At 51.6% G+C, this 15,292-nt stretch overlaps 1 protein-coding gene across 7 annotated transcripts in view; it reads left to right on the top strand.

The window, feature by feature from the left end:
* AK8 (adenylate kinase 8) overlaps window positions 1-15,292 on the top strand; it is a 133,706-nt gene that overhangs the window by 23,374 nt on the left and 95,040 nt on the right. Inside the window, exon 1 of one of the 7 annotated variants that reach the window (XM_020910984.2) lies at window positions 2,751-2,773. The exons of the other annotated variants lie outside the window; for them this stretch is intronic. The gene's annotated coding sequence lies outside the window, so the exon portion shown is untranslated. Of the gene's footprint in view, window positions 1-2,750; window positions 2,774-15,292 lie in introns of those variants that run through there. 7 annotated transcript variants of the gene reach the window in all.

Genomic DNA, 15,292 nt, shown 5'->3' with positions numbered 1-15,292 from the left:
GTGTCCGTTCATTTACTCGGAGCTCTGTTGTTGCCGTTGTTTTAGTAACAGCTGCTTTCACGTCTTGTCTGACAGTTCCAACACTGGAGTCATGTCAGTAGTGGTGTCTGGTATCTTTTCCCACGTGAGCTGATTTTCCTGGTTCTCCCTGTGCTTAGTAATTTTTAAAATTCTCTGTTTATTTATGGCTGGGTGGGTCCTTGCTGCTCCGCGGCTCTCCTCCACTTGGGGCACGTGGGGGCCGCCCTCCCGCTGCGGTGACTTCTGCCGTGGCGAACACTCCAGAGCACGGGCTCCGTGCTTTCAGCTCCCAGACCCAGCTGCCCCGTGGCACGTGGGATCCTGCTGGACCAGGGGTCGAACCTGCGTCTCCTCTATTACCAGGTGGCTTCTTCAGCACTGAGCTACCAGGGAAGCCCTGAGCTAAGTCATTTTGTATCCTGAATGTTCAAAATATTGCTCTGAGGCTCTGAATCCTGCTTGAGTTCCATGGCAAACTTTGATATTTTTTTTTGTCTTAGCAAATGACTGGCCCAGTTGGGCTCCAGTCACGAGTTCTAACCACCTTCTCTGGGTTGTGGCTTCCACCTCAGCTCTCAAGCCTTTGTGGTTGTGTGCTGTGTGGATGCCACGCGGAGGGGCCTGGGCACTGGTCCCCCCTGATTCCTCACGGGGGCTGGAAGGCTGGGGTCGGACCTGTGTGCGAAGCTTGGAGGTGACCAGGAGTCCATAAGCGATTTCGTCTGGTCGCTTTCCTGCGCGCCCCCTCTGCCGTCTTCCTGGTGACCTCCGGTTCCCTGGTTTTCCTTTATTTGGCCTCTCGGTCAGAACGCTGGGCCTTGATCCACCTGGCCCTGTCACAGTTTTCCTGTGACTACACTTGTGACCAGAGCCACGTGGTAGGAGGACAGCGAGAGGAAAGACTCGTGGGGCTTGGCTGCATTCTCTGGGGCCTAGAGAGGAGGGGCCCCTGCGCCTACGGAGTGGGAGGCCGCTGCAGCCCCCTCATCACTGTGACTCCAGCAGGAAGGCCTCAAGGCAGGAGTGCAAAGAAGCAGAAGGAAGCACAGGGAGGTTCCCCCCGCTCTCTCTGCATGTCGGGAGTCCCCTTTCGTGTTGCTCAAGCCAGAAAGAGGGCTCCCGGTCTGCCTTTATCTCTCCCTATGGCCCAACTCGGGTTTCAGGCCGCCTGGAGAGACCAGGCCGGAGGTACTGGTTTTGTGGGATCCTGCAGTCTGGTCTTCTTCCCCAGTTCCCCTATTACTGTATACTTCCTGAGTCCTCAAAGAGCACCCCCTTGCACTCAATCCAGGCATTATAGCTGCTGTCAGTGGAGGTGACAGGGTGGGGACAGTTTTCTCCGTCTTGCCCAGAACCAGAACTCGTATGTTTTTTAAAATATGTGCATGTATTTTTAAAAGATGTATGCATGCATTTGTGTACACACATTCACACATGTGCACACACTTGCTGAAATGATGGAGAGGCCCACATCTGGTAAGACACCTGGGCACCTCCCCAGGACACTGGTGAAGGAGTGGCAGCTTTCACAGCCTGGCTCTGCATGGTCCTCGGCCTTGTGGGTCTAAATCACGAGAGAGCTGCAAGTTAACTGCAGTTTGAGTTTCAAAGTCTGGTCTGAATAGGCTGACTTCCTCTGACTTCAAATTATTTCCTACGAGTGGGTGGTCTCCCACTGCCCAGGAGTAGGCAGGCGCCCAGAGCTCAGAGGCCAGTCTACGTCGGGGGAGACACAGGCCAGATAGTGAATATTTTAGGCTTCGCCGACCAGACAGTCTGTGTTGCAGTTACTCAACTCTGACGTCATGTGAAAGCAGCCATACATGGTATACAAATGAAAGGGCATGGTTTGTTCCAATAAAACTGTATTTATAAAAATAGGCAGCAGGCTGTAGTTTTCCAATCCATGTCCTAACTGGTCCTTTCACATGATGATAAAAACACTTCTTCTGTGTCTCTTCAGTTCTAAGTAAAAAGCAAACTTCCACCTTCCAGCAGTATTAGGAGAAAGGCCACTTAACCATAGGCTTTCACGGTAACCAAGTTCCCTCGTTGTGACCCAGCTCCCAAGTCCCCCGGCTTGATTCTGCCCACTCTAGTTGAGCGCCCACCACAGAGACTGCATTGTCCTTCCCACTGGGACCCAACCCCCTTCCCCAGCACATCTTCCTCCTCAATGCCCCATGAGCTCGGTGGTCCCCTGGGTCCCAGGCTCACTACCTGCCATTGGAGACAGAGTCTCATGTGACCAAAGCAAGGTTGACCGAGAAGGCTTGTGATGGGGCCACAAACACAGGCCCAGGGGAGTCGACTTGTCACTGAACACTCGAGATAGGGACGGGGCAGTCTGTGGAGGGGCCGCCTTGGTCGGAGGGGACGGCAGGTAGAACAAGGCAGGGCTGGGAGTACAGCCTCTCCCACCCCCCACCACTGCCTTAGTTCAACCAACCTTGGCTCAGCTCTTCCTAAAACTACCCACCCGTGGATCACCCTCTTATCTGAGAATTCTGAGACAATCTGGAATAAAGGGGAGGGTGGAGCACCCTGAATGACTGGAAACTGGCCGGGACTTTCTTGCGCAAAAAGCTCGAAGGCTTGATCCATAATTGCTGTGAGTTGCAGAGTGGAATAAGACTCTGGTCTTGTAGACCCCAGGCTGGAAGCACTCATGTCTGCCCTTCTCCCTCTCTTTAGAACTGGGCTGTTTCTCCTCTTCACCAACACCACTTGTCCCAAGACTTTGACCAAGCAGGTCAGTGTCACTCTTGAAATTAGTGCTCTCAAGTCACCCAGACCAGAACCCTCAGCAGGGTGGAGGCTGTGTGTTTTTTTTTTTTCCCAATTGGAGTATGGTTTATATAATATATGTTACAGGTGTACAAGAAAGTGATTCACAATTTTTAAAAGTTATACCCTATTTATAGTTTTTATAAAGTATTTGTGATATTCCCTATGCTGTACAATGTATCTTGTGTAGCTTATCTTATAAATGATTGCACCTCGTTCTCCCCTGTCCCGTCTTGTCCCCTCCCCTCCTCTCCCCACTGGTAACCACTAGTTTGTTCTCAGTTTCTTCATCGTTACAGTCACTAGTTTCTTGTATTTTTTAGACTCCACATATAAGTGATATCACACAGAATTTGTCTTTCTCTGACAAAGTCTTTGTCTGACTTATTTCACTTAGCGTAATGCCCTCCAAGTCATTCATGTTGCTGCAGATTTCTTTCCTTTTTATGGCTGAGTGATATTCCATTGTTTACACGCACCGTATCTTCTTTATCCATTCATCTGTTGATGGACACTTAGGTTGTTTACTTGTCTTTGCAATTGTAAATAATGCTGCTATCAACATTGGGGTGTATGCATCTTTTCAAATTAGTGTTTTGGCATTTTTTTGGATGTATATCCAGGAGTGGAAATACTGGGTCACATGGTGCTTCTATTTTTAGTTTTTTGAGAAACCTCCATACTGTTTTCCATAGTGGTTGCACCAATTTACATTCATGAGGGCTGTATTTAAAAGCCTAGCTGGAGGACTTTCCTGGTGGCCCAGTGGTTAAGTCTCCATGCTTCCAATGTATGAAAGCATTCCAGGGTGCTTGAGTTTGATGCCTGGTCAGGGAACTAGGATCCTATATACCAAGCAGTGTGACCAAAACAAATAAAATAAAAGCACATCTGGACACAGCATGGCCTGTCAGCAATTCCACATGCCCAAAGCTCCTGGCAGCAGAATATCACCTGACTGGCTGTGGCCACGAACATGTGGATGGGGAGCACGTCTTAGTTCCTGTCCCAGTTCCTGTGACCGGCTCTGGAGCCACAGCCACACCCCTGCAGAACTGGAGTCCCGGTGGAGATGGCTCCACGACTGGATGCTAGAGTTTCCTACAGGCACTTGTTTGTTTGTTCATTCATTTATTTCCATGTGCGCCAAATGCCAAGACTGTGAGCACAAGAGTTAACGGCTGCTCTCAAGGAGCACAGATTCTAGCTGTGGGGAGACAGATGACAAACCAGATGAGATGTGCAGTTGGGGTGTTAGCTAGAGATGGGCACCTGGGAGGACAGGCTTCCAGAAAGAGGGCCCAGCAGATACCCAGCAGAGAGATGTGTCTCAGAGAAGGGAGGGAGGCCTCTGGGGGACCCTCCCCAGCCCAGACCCCTGAGCTATGCAGAAGGCGAAGGGCGGGATGGGGGTGTGCTGGGAGGAAGGGAAAAAAGGGAGCAACCACTGTCGTGTTGCCGATGACCTGAACCAGCTGGCGTGAAAGCCGGGCATCTGGACACTGCGTGACCCCCCAGAGGTGCCATTCTTCCCGATCTTGAAACATTCAAAACAAGTCTTAATTTGTGGAAGTTATTACTGTAAGTGACTGTTAAATGTTTCCAGGGTGTAAGTGTTCAGCCTAGACTTCAGAGGCATGCGATCGGGAGGTTGGATGGTTGGGTGAGTCCCACTGGTGAGATAAAACCCTTGGAACCCATGACACAAAGATCCAGCCACAGTCCAGACGTGGGAGCCCGCTGGCCTGGGCCAGTGTTCACATGATTGTCTATTTAAGTTTTTTTGATCTCTGTAAGTTACTGAGTCATGATTTCTAGGGAAAACATGGTGACACTCTATGATTTCAGCTGGGCACCCCATTTGTCCTTGGTGATCTAGAATACTCTCTAAACACGCATTCAACTCCTGTAAGCCTTTCTTGAGCTTATCTGCAAGTCTGGGCTGCACAGAGGCAGCGTGGACAAAGTGTGAGACCAGGCATCTCAAGTCCTCACCGGCAGCTACATCGTGATCAAAGTGGTCAGAACACTTAGAGTAGTATTAATCACATCGTGGCAAAGGGGCTTGGTGACGGTGGCAGCTGTTGTCTGGGCTCCAAACAAGCACGGGAGGCCTGTCTGGTGCCTCGTCCCCTGCGCCTCACCGTGAGGACACAGCGCAGAGAGGCTGTAATCATTACACTGTTGATGGCGACCACTGATTGGGGGTCCAGGACTGAGGGCCACGTCCATGATCTCGTTTAATCTGTGCACCAGCCCAGTAGAGGTGGGGCTGTCATCATCCATGTTTTAGGGGTACAGCATCATAAGGCTTGCAGGGTCTTGCCCAGAGTCCCCACAGTCAGCCCCAGAACTAAGATGTTTTTGGCCCCTCTGTTCTTGTCTGATCATCACTCGGCTGTGTCTCTCCAGCAAGCACCTCACCTTCGTCCACCTCTGTGTCTCCACTGGGCTCAGACTTGCGCTCTAGAGCTCCTTCTAGCCTGACATTCTGATTCCAATCATGTCCAGCCCATTGTTACCTGCCGAGTAAAGAAATATCTCCTTTAATTTGTTTTAAAATTTCTTCTGAGCTTCCAGGGGCATCCAGTACCTTTTTCATCTCTTCCCAGTGGAGACAGAATTTCAAGAGGAAGAGGTGAGGCACCTAATTATGTGCTCTGTTTGCTGAGAAACAAAACAAACCCTCATCCAAAATAAACAGGCTTTCTTGCTTTTAGGGAGAAAAATGACACATATGCATATTCATTTGTATGGTAATTATTATTATTTAGCTACGCAGGGACTGGATGGGTAATTCAGAGCACAGAGAGGAGGCAGGGAGCAGTGTTCAGAGAGAAAGATGCACTCACAACCCGCCAGGGTTCTGTGTTAATGTTGCCTTTTCCCCATTTTTTTCTTTTTTTGGTCTAATGCAATGCTCTTTGAAGTGACCACCAAATACATTAAAGAAAGAGAAATTAGCACTTTGTATCAGAATTATTGAAAGCAGGTAGGCACTACATGTCAGGGACCCATTGCCTTTCCTTTAGGGGCTGCCGAGTTCTTGGAATCCAAGAGTGCCTGGTGCTTGAGACCATGTCTGTAGGGCAAGGGGAGCCAAGAAGTGAGGCAGGGGGTTCAGGAAGTCTGGGGGAGGCTCAACGCCAGAGAGATTCCAAACCTCGCCTTTACCTCCATAGTCACTGTTTGCCTCCACTGTTTTTTTAAAAAATGTGTTTATGGCTTTGACTGTGTGCAGTCTTAGTTGCAGCATGTGGAAACTCATTCCCTGACTAGGGATGGAACCAGGCCCCCTGCATTGGAGCCCAGAGCCTTAGCCACTGGACCACCAGGGAAGTCCCCTTCCACTGATTTTTGGATTACTAAGAAAGCCTTTCCCTCTTTGACCACTAATCCATCTCCTGCAGCTACCAGGGTTTCTTCCTAATCCTTTCTTCATATTGCTTCTGGAGGGGTTGCTTTTCAAAAATGAACGAATTTATTTCTTCACTGCAGAACGTTCACATGGTTCAAAATTCAAAATGTTCCCAGTCCTCCTCAAACGCCTGTCCGCGCTCCTGGAGAGATGTTGATATTCTCTGGAGAGCATGCTCTTCAGCAGATTGTCTTATACTTAGAGAAGCATTTGTCTTTATTTTTATTTTTTTTTGAGTTATGGTACCAATTAGTCTTTTCACTTTTTAATTGGAGTATAGTTGATTTACAGTGTTGTGTTAGTTTCGGGTGTCCAGCAAAGTGGTTCAGTTATACATATATGTATATTAATTCTTTTTTAGATTCTTTTCCCCTATGGGTCATCGCACAGTATTGAGGAGAGTTCCCTGTGCCACGCAGTAGGTCCTTGTTGGTTATCTGTCTTGTCTACAGCAGCGTGTTTACGGCCATCCCAACCTCCTGATTTATCCTCCCCCCCACCTTTCCCCTTTGGAAACCATAAGTTTGTTTTTGATATCTGTAAGTCTGTTTCTGTTTTGTGAATAAGTTCAAGTATGATTTTTAAAAATTAGATTCCACCTATGAAGTGATATCATATGGTATTTGTCTTTCTCCTTCTGACTTACTTTAAATAATCTCTAGGTCCATCCATGTAGCTGCAAGTGGCGTTACTTCATTCTCTTTTATGGCTGGATACTATTCCATTATACACACACACACACACACACACACACACACACACACATCACATCTTTATCCATTCATCTGTTGATGGACATTTAGGCTGCTCCCATGTCTTGGCTATTGTGCATCGTGCTGCTGTGAACACTGGGGTGCATGTGTCTTTTCGGATTATGGTTTTCTCCAAATATACGCCCAGAGTAGGGTTGCTGGACTGTGTGTGTGTGTGTGTTAATTGCTCAGTCATGTCTGACTCTTTGCAACTCCATGGACTATAGCCCACCAGGCTCCTCGTCCATGAAATTCTCCAGGCAAGAATACTGCAGGGGGTAGCCATTCCCTTCTCCAGGGGCTCTTCCCGACCCAGGGATTTAACCCAAGTCTCCTATATTGGCAGGCGGGTTCTTTACCACAGAGCACCCAGGGAAGCCCCTGGTGTGATTGCATTGCATTATCTTAAACTTCACCTTAGCAGATGAGAGAGAAAGAGTCTCCTTGCCAGCCGCCGTGTTGGGGAAGCCTGTGGGGGCCTCCTGGAGGACCCGATGGCAGTCCCCCAGCCTCCAGCCAGCACGGAACTAGAGCCCTCAGTCGCAGAGCAGCATGGAAGGAAATTCTTCCACAGCCTGAGCTTGGACGCAGTTGGATCTGGAAGCAGTTCTTCCCCAGTTTGGCCTCCAGATGCGAGCGCAGCCTACTAACACCTCGATGGCCAAGACCCCAGCAGAGAACCCAGCTCAGCAGTGCCAGGACTCCCCATCCGTGGGAGCTATGGGTGAATGTGTCGTTTGAAGCCCTAAGGTTGTAGTCATTTGTTACAGAGCAACAGAAAACTAACATACCCACATTCTCTTCACTGAGATAGCCTACCACTCCTGCCGCATAGCTGGCCAGCTGCTTCTTAATTCTTAGTCTCAGGGCAGAGTCCCTTCTTCAGGGAGACAGTTACATGAGCCCACAGCACCCTTCTCTTCTCTGTGAGTTCTGTGAAGGCAAGGTCCCATCTGTGCCAGTCACCACAGAATCCCACAGCCACTCCGGTGGTGCCTAGTACAGACTCAGGAAATATCTATGAAATGAATGAACAAAGGAATGCCATTCATGTAATTCCATGAAATCTGTTCCCAACTTGCTGTTGGCCCAAGGAGAGGAAGGTGTTTAACATCCATCGAGCCTGCTCCATGGAATGTGAATGTTCTAGTTTTGTCGTTAGGAATAGATGATTACGTCTGCAGATTATTTTCCATTATCAGCTCTTTCAAGGTTCATGTTTGGCCGTGGTCTCCTCTAGCTTGATCAGGTTCAGCCAGTGCACCCGGGGGTGGCCCTGCTCCACCAGACCCGGGGTTCCAGCGTTTGGGAACCTGCCTTCGCCTGGGTCTTGGCATCCTGTGCTGAGGCCACCTGTGTCCTCCTCCTCCTCTCTAATCGACTGTAACAGGACAGAACACCAAGACACTTGATTTTGAAATAGTAAATAACGGCTTTTCTTAGAAGTCACTGTGCCTGGTGGATGAATTTCAATTTGTCTCACCAACTTTCTTAAAACCAAATTTCTTGAAAATATTTGTGCCTAAAACCTTTTCTGAAAGGGGAAACTGAGGCCCGGATGGGGGAAGGGGCTTAGTCTAAATCAAGGGACCCGTGGGCCAGGACAGGTGTGGACCACCCCCTCTCCTGGCTGCCAGGCTGGGCTCTAGCCCAGGACTCAGTGATCTCATGCCGGCTCTTTGACAAAGGCATGTCCACGTCCCCAGGACCAGACCGAGTTAGAATATGACCGTCCAGACGTACCTGGGCCAAGAGGCAAAGAAGAAATGTTTGCATGTAGGGTCAGCCGCCTCCCCCAGCTGTGGGGAGGGAACGGCTGTGACCGATTATAAGGGCTCATCAGATGATGGGCGTTTCATCACCCCGAAAAGGCAGAGGCCTCCGCAGACGGCTCACATCCACCTCTGCTGGCCCTCGCATACCTGGGCTGGGGGCAGCAGCAGGACCCAGGGGAGAGGGGCAGATATTGGGGCCCTGGCGTGGCTGGGAGTGGGCGCCCTGGGGCTGCAGGCAGGCCGAGAGGGCTCTGGGGGGCGCAGCGCACTGTACAGCCGCGAGCCTGGTCCGAGGCCCCCGAGGCAGGTTTGCCCGCTTTCCTGGTGACATGAACAGGCGGGAGCCACAGGAAGCTGCCTCCTCCGCGGTCACCCTGGGCGCTAGGGCGGGGCCTCTGCTCTCCGGGTCCGGTGGGCTCCAACCCATCAGTGAGCCCACAGCATGATTCCAGAATTGTTCCGGTGAGTTCTGCGGCATCTCACACTTAACGTGGATGAGAGCTAGCAGTTAATTGTAGTGCCTGGGTGTAAAACAGTGACATCTCAGAGCCAGCTGGACCCTCCCTGCCCCGCTTCTGTCCATATCCGTGGCTTTTCTTCCCTCCCCTGAGTTGCTACGTGGGCTGGAGTTCCAGGGCTCCGGAGGTTAGGGCTGCTCCTTGCCGGGCGTCAGGCCGGAAGCCCCTGCAGGTTGGGCTGGGCCAGGAGCGGCCTTTAGTGGGAGCAGGCGGGGGGTGGGCATGCTGGGGGCTCCCGTGGCAGCCGACGCCCTCCGCAGCCGTGCTCCGTGTCACACCACCTCTCCTTTCCATTTCCCAAACCAGGGTGCTCGGAGTCGCACCCACCGAGTGGATAACACACCCTGATATCACAGACTCACCTGCTGTATCTGCGTCCCCACCCGGTGGCCAAGCAGAGGTCTGTGTTCAGGGTGCTGAGTTCTAACCATCATCTCCTCATCCCCAGCCCTGGGTCAGGAAGTCTTCCCAATGCCCCCACCAAAAGCAAAGGCCTAAAAACCAGAACCTGTCCCCCCAGGACTGTGGTTAGTTCAATGTAGACAGGCCCCGACTTCAGCGAGTTCAGAAAATGCCACCTGGCCTCAGGACTCATTGGCCTCTGGGATGGGGTGAAGATCAGGAAGGAGGCAAATGAAGGCCAGAACCAAGCCCCGCACGGGTGCTGGAGCCACAGTGGGTCCATCAGGATGAAGGTACAGATCGCGGTTCACCAGCCTTTCCCTGCAACACCCTGGGGGAGACAACTGCCACACGTGTGAGATCTGGACGACCGTCCTGCGAGGCTTCCACACCCAAGACTCACAGGCACTACTGTGCGGCAGGGGCCATCCTCGGCCCCGTGGGGACGGCAGGACGAAGGAACCAGTGCCCACTTCCACTTCCACGGGCTGGCGCTAGCACTGACTCCTGCTATGCAGAGCAGGAAGCTGCAGCCCCCAAACCCACCGCTGGTATAAAGGAAGGATGGGTGTTGCCTGGAGGAGGAAACGGTCGCTCTTCCAGACAAACGTCCAGCAAGTTCAGTGTCTGCTTCACATCTTCTCCCTCCTTAAACTGGAGTGACATCGCCAAAGGCAAACCTCTGACCACTCCCCCAGCTTCCTAAGTCTGGGAGAAAATCCCCAAGGCAGACTGCACAGGGGTCACTCCCCACCCCCAGTGACCAATGCTGGGTGGAGGCTTTTCCTTTCTAGAAAACGCAAAGCGAGCCTTTGCGTTCACAGGTGAACTTCTTTTTGAAAGTGAAATTTGCTCAGTTGTGACCGACTCTTTGCGACCCCATGGACTATACACTCCATGGAATTCTCCAAGCCAGACTACTGAAGTGGGAAGCCTTTCCCATCTCCAGGGGATCTTCCTGACCCGGGGACTGAACCCAGGTCGCCCACATTGCAGGGGGATTCTTTACCAGCTGAGCCACAAGGGAAGCCCAGGTATACTGGAGTGGGTAGCCTGTCCCTTCTCTAGCGGATCTTCCCGACTGAGGAATCGAACCAGAGTCTCCTGCATTGCAGGCGGATTCTTCTTTTTAATCTCCTTCAATATACTGGAGACATTCAGTTATTTCTTAAGAAAGGAGGTGATGCTGGAGCATATTTTTTAAAAGGTTTTTTTTTCTTTAATTTGATGTGGACCATTTTAAATCTTTATTGAATTTGTTATAGTATTGCTTCTGTTTTATGTTATGGTTTTCTGGCTGAGAGGCGTGTGGGATCTTAGCTTCCCCCCTCCAGCCATGGAACTCATGTTCTGAATTGGAAGGCGAAGTCTTAACCACCGGACCACCAGGGAAGTCCCGCATACTTTTGACTGTGGAACCAAAAGTTTAAAATTTACTTGGCAGGTTTCTAGAGTCTTATTTATTTTTTCCTCTTTGCTCTCAGATTTATGCGTCCCTGCCCATAACGGGAGTCCGTATTTTATGGTGGAAATGCTGTCAGAGCGGAGGGGCCCGATTCTGGTCTACAGAACCACCCACTGTTTGTTTTATTTCTCCTGGCGGTGTCATTGGGCTGGCATTAATTACTGGGCTCCCGTCCTCTGACAGAGGGAATGCAGAATTTTCCTGCCATTGTTCTGATGCTTGCGGGTTGGTAGATGTCACCCGCGGCCTCTGAGGAGTGCAGGTTTATTGATCCACAGCTTTGCTGAGGCCCGGGGCTGTGTGTTCCTCTCATCCAGACGCAGCCAGGATGGCCGGGCCTCTGAGGGTGGGTCTGAACTCCACTCGGAAAACTTCCAGCGTCCGTCGCCATGCAGCAGGGCTCTGGGGGCCAGGGTGGGTGCGGGCGGAGCCCAGTGAGGATCCCCTTGTGGGTCCCTTGCTTGTGGGCGTTTCTGGACCCTTTGTGGTGTGATGTCGGGCTTGTTGGTGGCACGTGTGGCCCACCTGTCTGCACGAGCAGCAGCGTCCGGGTGCTGTGTGGGCAGCAGGTGCTGGGACGCTCTCAGGACCCCTCTCGCTGCCGTCAGGGAGGAAGAGATGATTGCAACGCAGGGCAGAGCCCAACGTTCTAGCCCCAGAGAGCGCTGGAAAGGCCCGGTGGTACTGGAGACAGGACTGGACTTGGGCCTACGGGCCAGGTCGCCTTGGCTGAATGATGGATCCAGAGGCCACAGCAGGAGGCCCGCCCCACCCCGAGAGCAGGAAACGGCGCCCCTCAGTGCCGCCCTCAGTCCCCCGTGCCAAGCTCTTGGTGACTTAGTTTTCCAGTCAGGGGTCAACCCAGAAAAGCATGGCATGTGCCCCAGGCTGGAAAGGGTGCCAGCTGCCGTCTGCCACCCAGTGCCTGCCAGACCTGGAGCCGGCAGTTCCCGCTCGTCACGGCACCTCACCCCGAACCCCAGGGTGACAATGCTGACAATGTCAGCATCATCCCCGCTTTGCAGATAAATTGTTAGGGCTGGTAAGTGGCGGTCCGGGGTCCCAGCTGGCTCAATATTGTCATTCAATGGGTGTTGAAAGAATTGCAGAAACTAAAGTGAGTGATTTTTAGCTATAATCTGTAACATATTAACAACCTCCAATTTGAATTATACATACTACTGGCAACCACTCCAGTGTTCTTGCCTGAAAAGTCCCACGGACAGAGGAACCTGGCGGGCTACAGTCCAGTGAGTCTCAAAGAGTCGGACACGACTGAGCAACTGCGCCAGCACAGGGCACACTTACAGTGTTAATTATAAATCAGCATGTTGGTTGGAATGCCAGAGCATATGTGCATATGTTTTTCACTGTGCTTTTGCCTTGTTGAGGCTGTGTGCAATTCACTAGTCTCTCAACTGATGAATTCTCATTCTCTGAAGTAGGCCCTCCCGCTTTCTCCTTCCGACACTTGGTCAGGTTGGGTTTTTCCTGGAGCGGCACCCTAGGGTCTAGTCTCTGGCAGCAGAAGACCACGGGCCTGAGTTGAGATGAGCTTAGGAAGGTGTGGAAAGTGGTCTGGGCTTCCTTGCGGGTTGAGAGTGAATGTCCCAGGGGACTGAGCCTGAGGAAGAAGGTGGTTCTGACTGGGAGAGAGGGAGTGAGAGGCGGCAGGGCCCCAGGCAACTCCTCAGACCTCGCCTCTCTCCTTTCCAATCCAGATCCACTGATCCAGGCGCTGCTCAGAGCCGAGCAGCCAGCCCCTCGACTCTCCCTCGTCCTGGGGCCTGAAAAGCTCGTGGGTGCTGGTGGCTGGAAGGGGCCCAAGCTGCTGAAGGAGGCGACGCAGACACGCCAGGCGCAGCGGGACATGGGACAGTGACCCCCGAGGGGGCGGGGGGCAGCTGCTCCTGGTGGAGGTGCGCCCCAAGCGCCCCCCAGAGTCCTGCCCACCTCTCGGGGCCTGAGACGGCAGCCTTGCAGTCACCGCGTGGAGATGCGGCCCCTCTTGGTCTTGTGGAAACACGCGTGCTCCTGCACCTCAGGTTGTTCTTAGGGGAGAGAAAGGCCCCGGTGTCCGAGGCGCCTGCTCCGGGTCGGGTGCTCCGTCATCCCGCTTCTCATCAATAATCTGAAGCAGTCATTCCAGGGACTTTCTCTTAGGGGGTCTGACTGCCCCCATTTTACAGTCGAGGATGCTGAGACTCAGGTCTTATGTAATTCATGATCACAAGGCTACAGGCTTAGAGCCCAGATGTGGACCTGGCCACGACTCTGCCCAGGGCCAGTGCTTTCCCTGCCCCAAGGGTAGGTGTGGGGGTACTAGGGCCAGGGGGAGGGAGCTGCAGCTCAAGGAGGAGATGGAAATCAAGGGGCTGGCTGCTTGGCTCCGAGCTGCGCCTGGATCAGTGGATTTGGAATGGAGGGAAAGAGACGAGGTCCAAGGAGTCACCTGGGGTTAGTGGAGTCTGGGCTTGCAACCTCTGAGAACGAGGCCAGGACTCTAGGCGGACACGCACACCCAGCTTAGACCCAGCACTCGACTTTCAGGGTGTCCTTTGGAATGCCCTCATTTCAGATGTTGATCAGACCTGGTAATCATGACCACCCCCAGGCTCGGCCCCCACTGCCTGGTGGGGTTTCCCCCTTCTTTTCATGATTTTGGGGAGCTGGCAGAATTTCAGAGGAGAATCAGGCTGCAGGGTTGCAAGTAAATTATGATGTTTCCATGTGCAAAGACCCTCAGAGGCAGGACAGTCCCTCTTCCTGGTTGATGCCTTTTTTCCTGCATAATTATGAATAGCAGACTGTTTACCCTCAAAATGTCTTTGTTAGACCATAATTGTCTTTGCTAGAAGTTACCTGTTCCAATTCTCTTATTTTATAGGTGATGTTCAGTGCCTTGCACAATCCACAACCAATTAGAAAAGAGCCCTAAGTGACCAGAGTTGGGTCACCCAGACTTGGGGGTAGGTAGTTAAATGAACCAGGGACCAATCACCCTCAGGGCTGCCTAGCGGACAAGCCCCCCAACCAAGGGCTTCTGAACTTTTTGGTATGAAAACACAGCATTCTGCATGAAGCGATGAATAAATAAACTAGTGGATGAGTGGATGGATGGACAGGTCAATGAAGGGGCCCTCGGGCTTGTTTCCCACATGCTGGCCCCTGACTGTGATTTCAGGGGTGCAGGCTCCCCTGGGAGGCTCTGGCAAACAGAAGACCACCGGGAACGGGTCTGCACTAGGCCACAATCCACTAGACTCCCTTGCTCTCAGCAAAATGTGTTTTTCCCAAGTCTTCGTTAATTAGAAAGCTTTTCTTAGTTCATATCCGGAATGCCAGTTGCTGCTCTTTCCAAGACATTGACTTTTCATTTATTTTTATTTTATTTTTATTATTTTGGCTCTGCTGGGTCTTTGTTGTGGCAGACAGGCTTTCTCCAGCTGCGGTGCGTGCGGGCTTAGTTGCCCAGTGGCATGTGGGATCCTTCTAGCTCAGGGATCAAACGTGAATCCCCTGCATTGCAAGGCAGATTCTTAACCACTGGACCACCAGAGAAATCCCTGAGACTATCTTTTAAAATAAATTCTTTATATTAATTTCTACAGTCCTAAGTGGGATGCCTTCTTGAAAGGGGGTAGAAGGAAAGAACAGAGTTTGCCTTGGTCAGAATTATAATGATAGTAATAAAACTAGTTAACATAGACTGGGCTGTTTCTTCATCACCAGGCACTGTGCTTGTCTTGTTGTTGTTTGTCTGTAGTTATCATTTAGTCATCCTGGCAGCCATGGGGTAGATGGTTGTTAGTGTCCCTGTTTTGCAGAGAAGGAGAGCAAGGCCCAGAGGTGTTGAAAGTCACAGCTGGCAGTGGCAGAGGCTAATTTCCAAAGCTCTGCTCTTCAGCACCATGGTAAACTGACATACTGATGGACTAATCTTATTTCTGAAGAGACGAGTCTATACCACAGACAGGCTCTAAAGGGTTTGGAAGGAATGGACCCATTAACTGGACATTGTCGAGGTATCCACTTTTTGTGCTTTCAACCATTGCCCACTGTGTCTGAACCTGGAAACTAAATGTGATGCAGCAAAGCAAGTTTCTCTGCAGTGGGTCTTCTCGGCATCCTCCCAGGGGAGGAGCTAGGTGGGG

The sequence above is a fragment of the Odocoileus virginianus genome, chromosome 2 (genome assembly GCF_023699985.2).
Source record: "Odocoileus virginianus isolate 20LAN1187 ecotype Illinois chromosome 2, Ovbor_1.2, whole genome shotgun sequence".
Taxonomy (NCBI): Eukaryota; Metazoa; Chordata; class Mammalia; order Artiodactyla; family Cervidae; genus Odocoileus; species Odocoileus virginianus.
The sequence above is the reverse complement of the archived record's forward strand: the minus strand, read 5'-3'. Positions and strand labels throughout refer to the sequence as shown.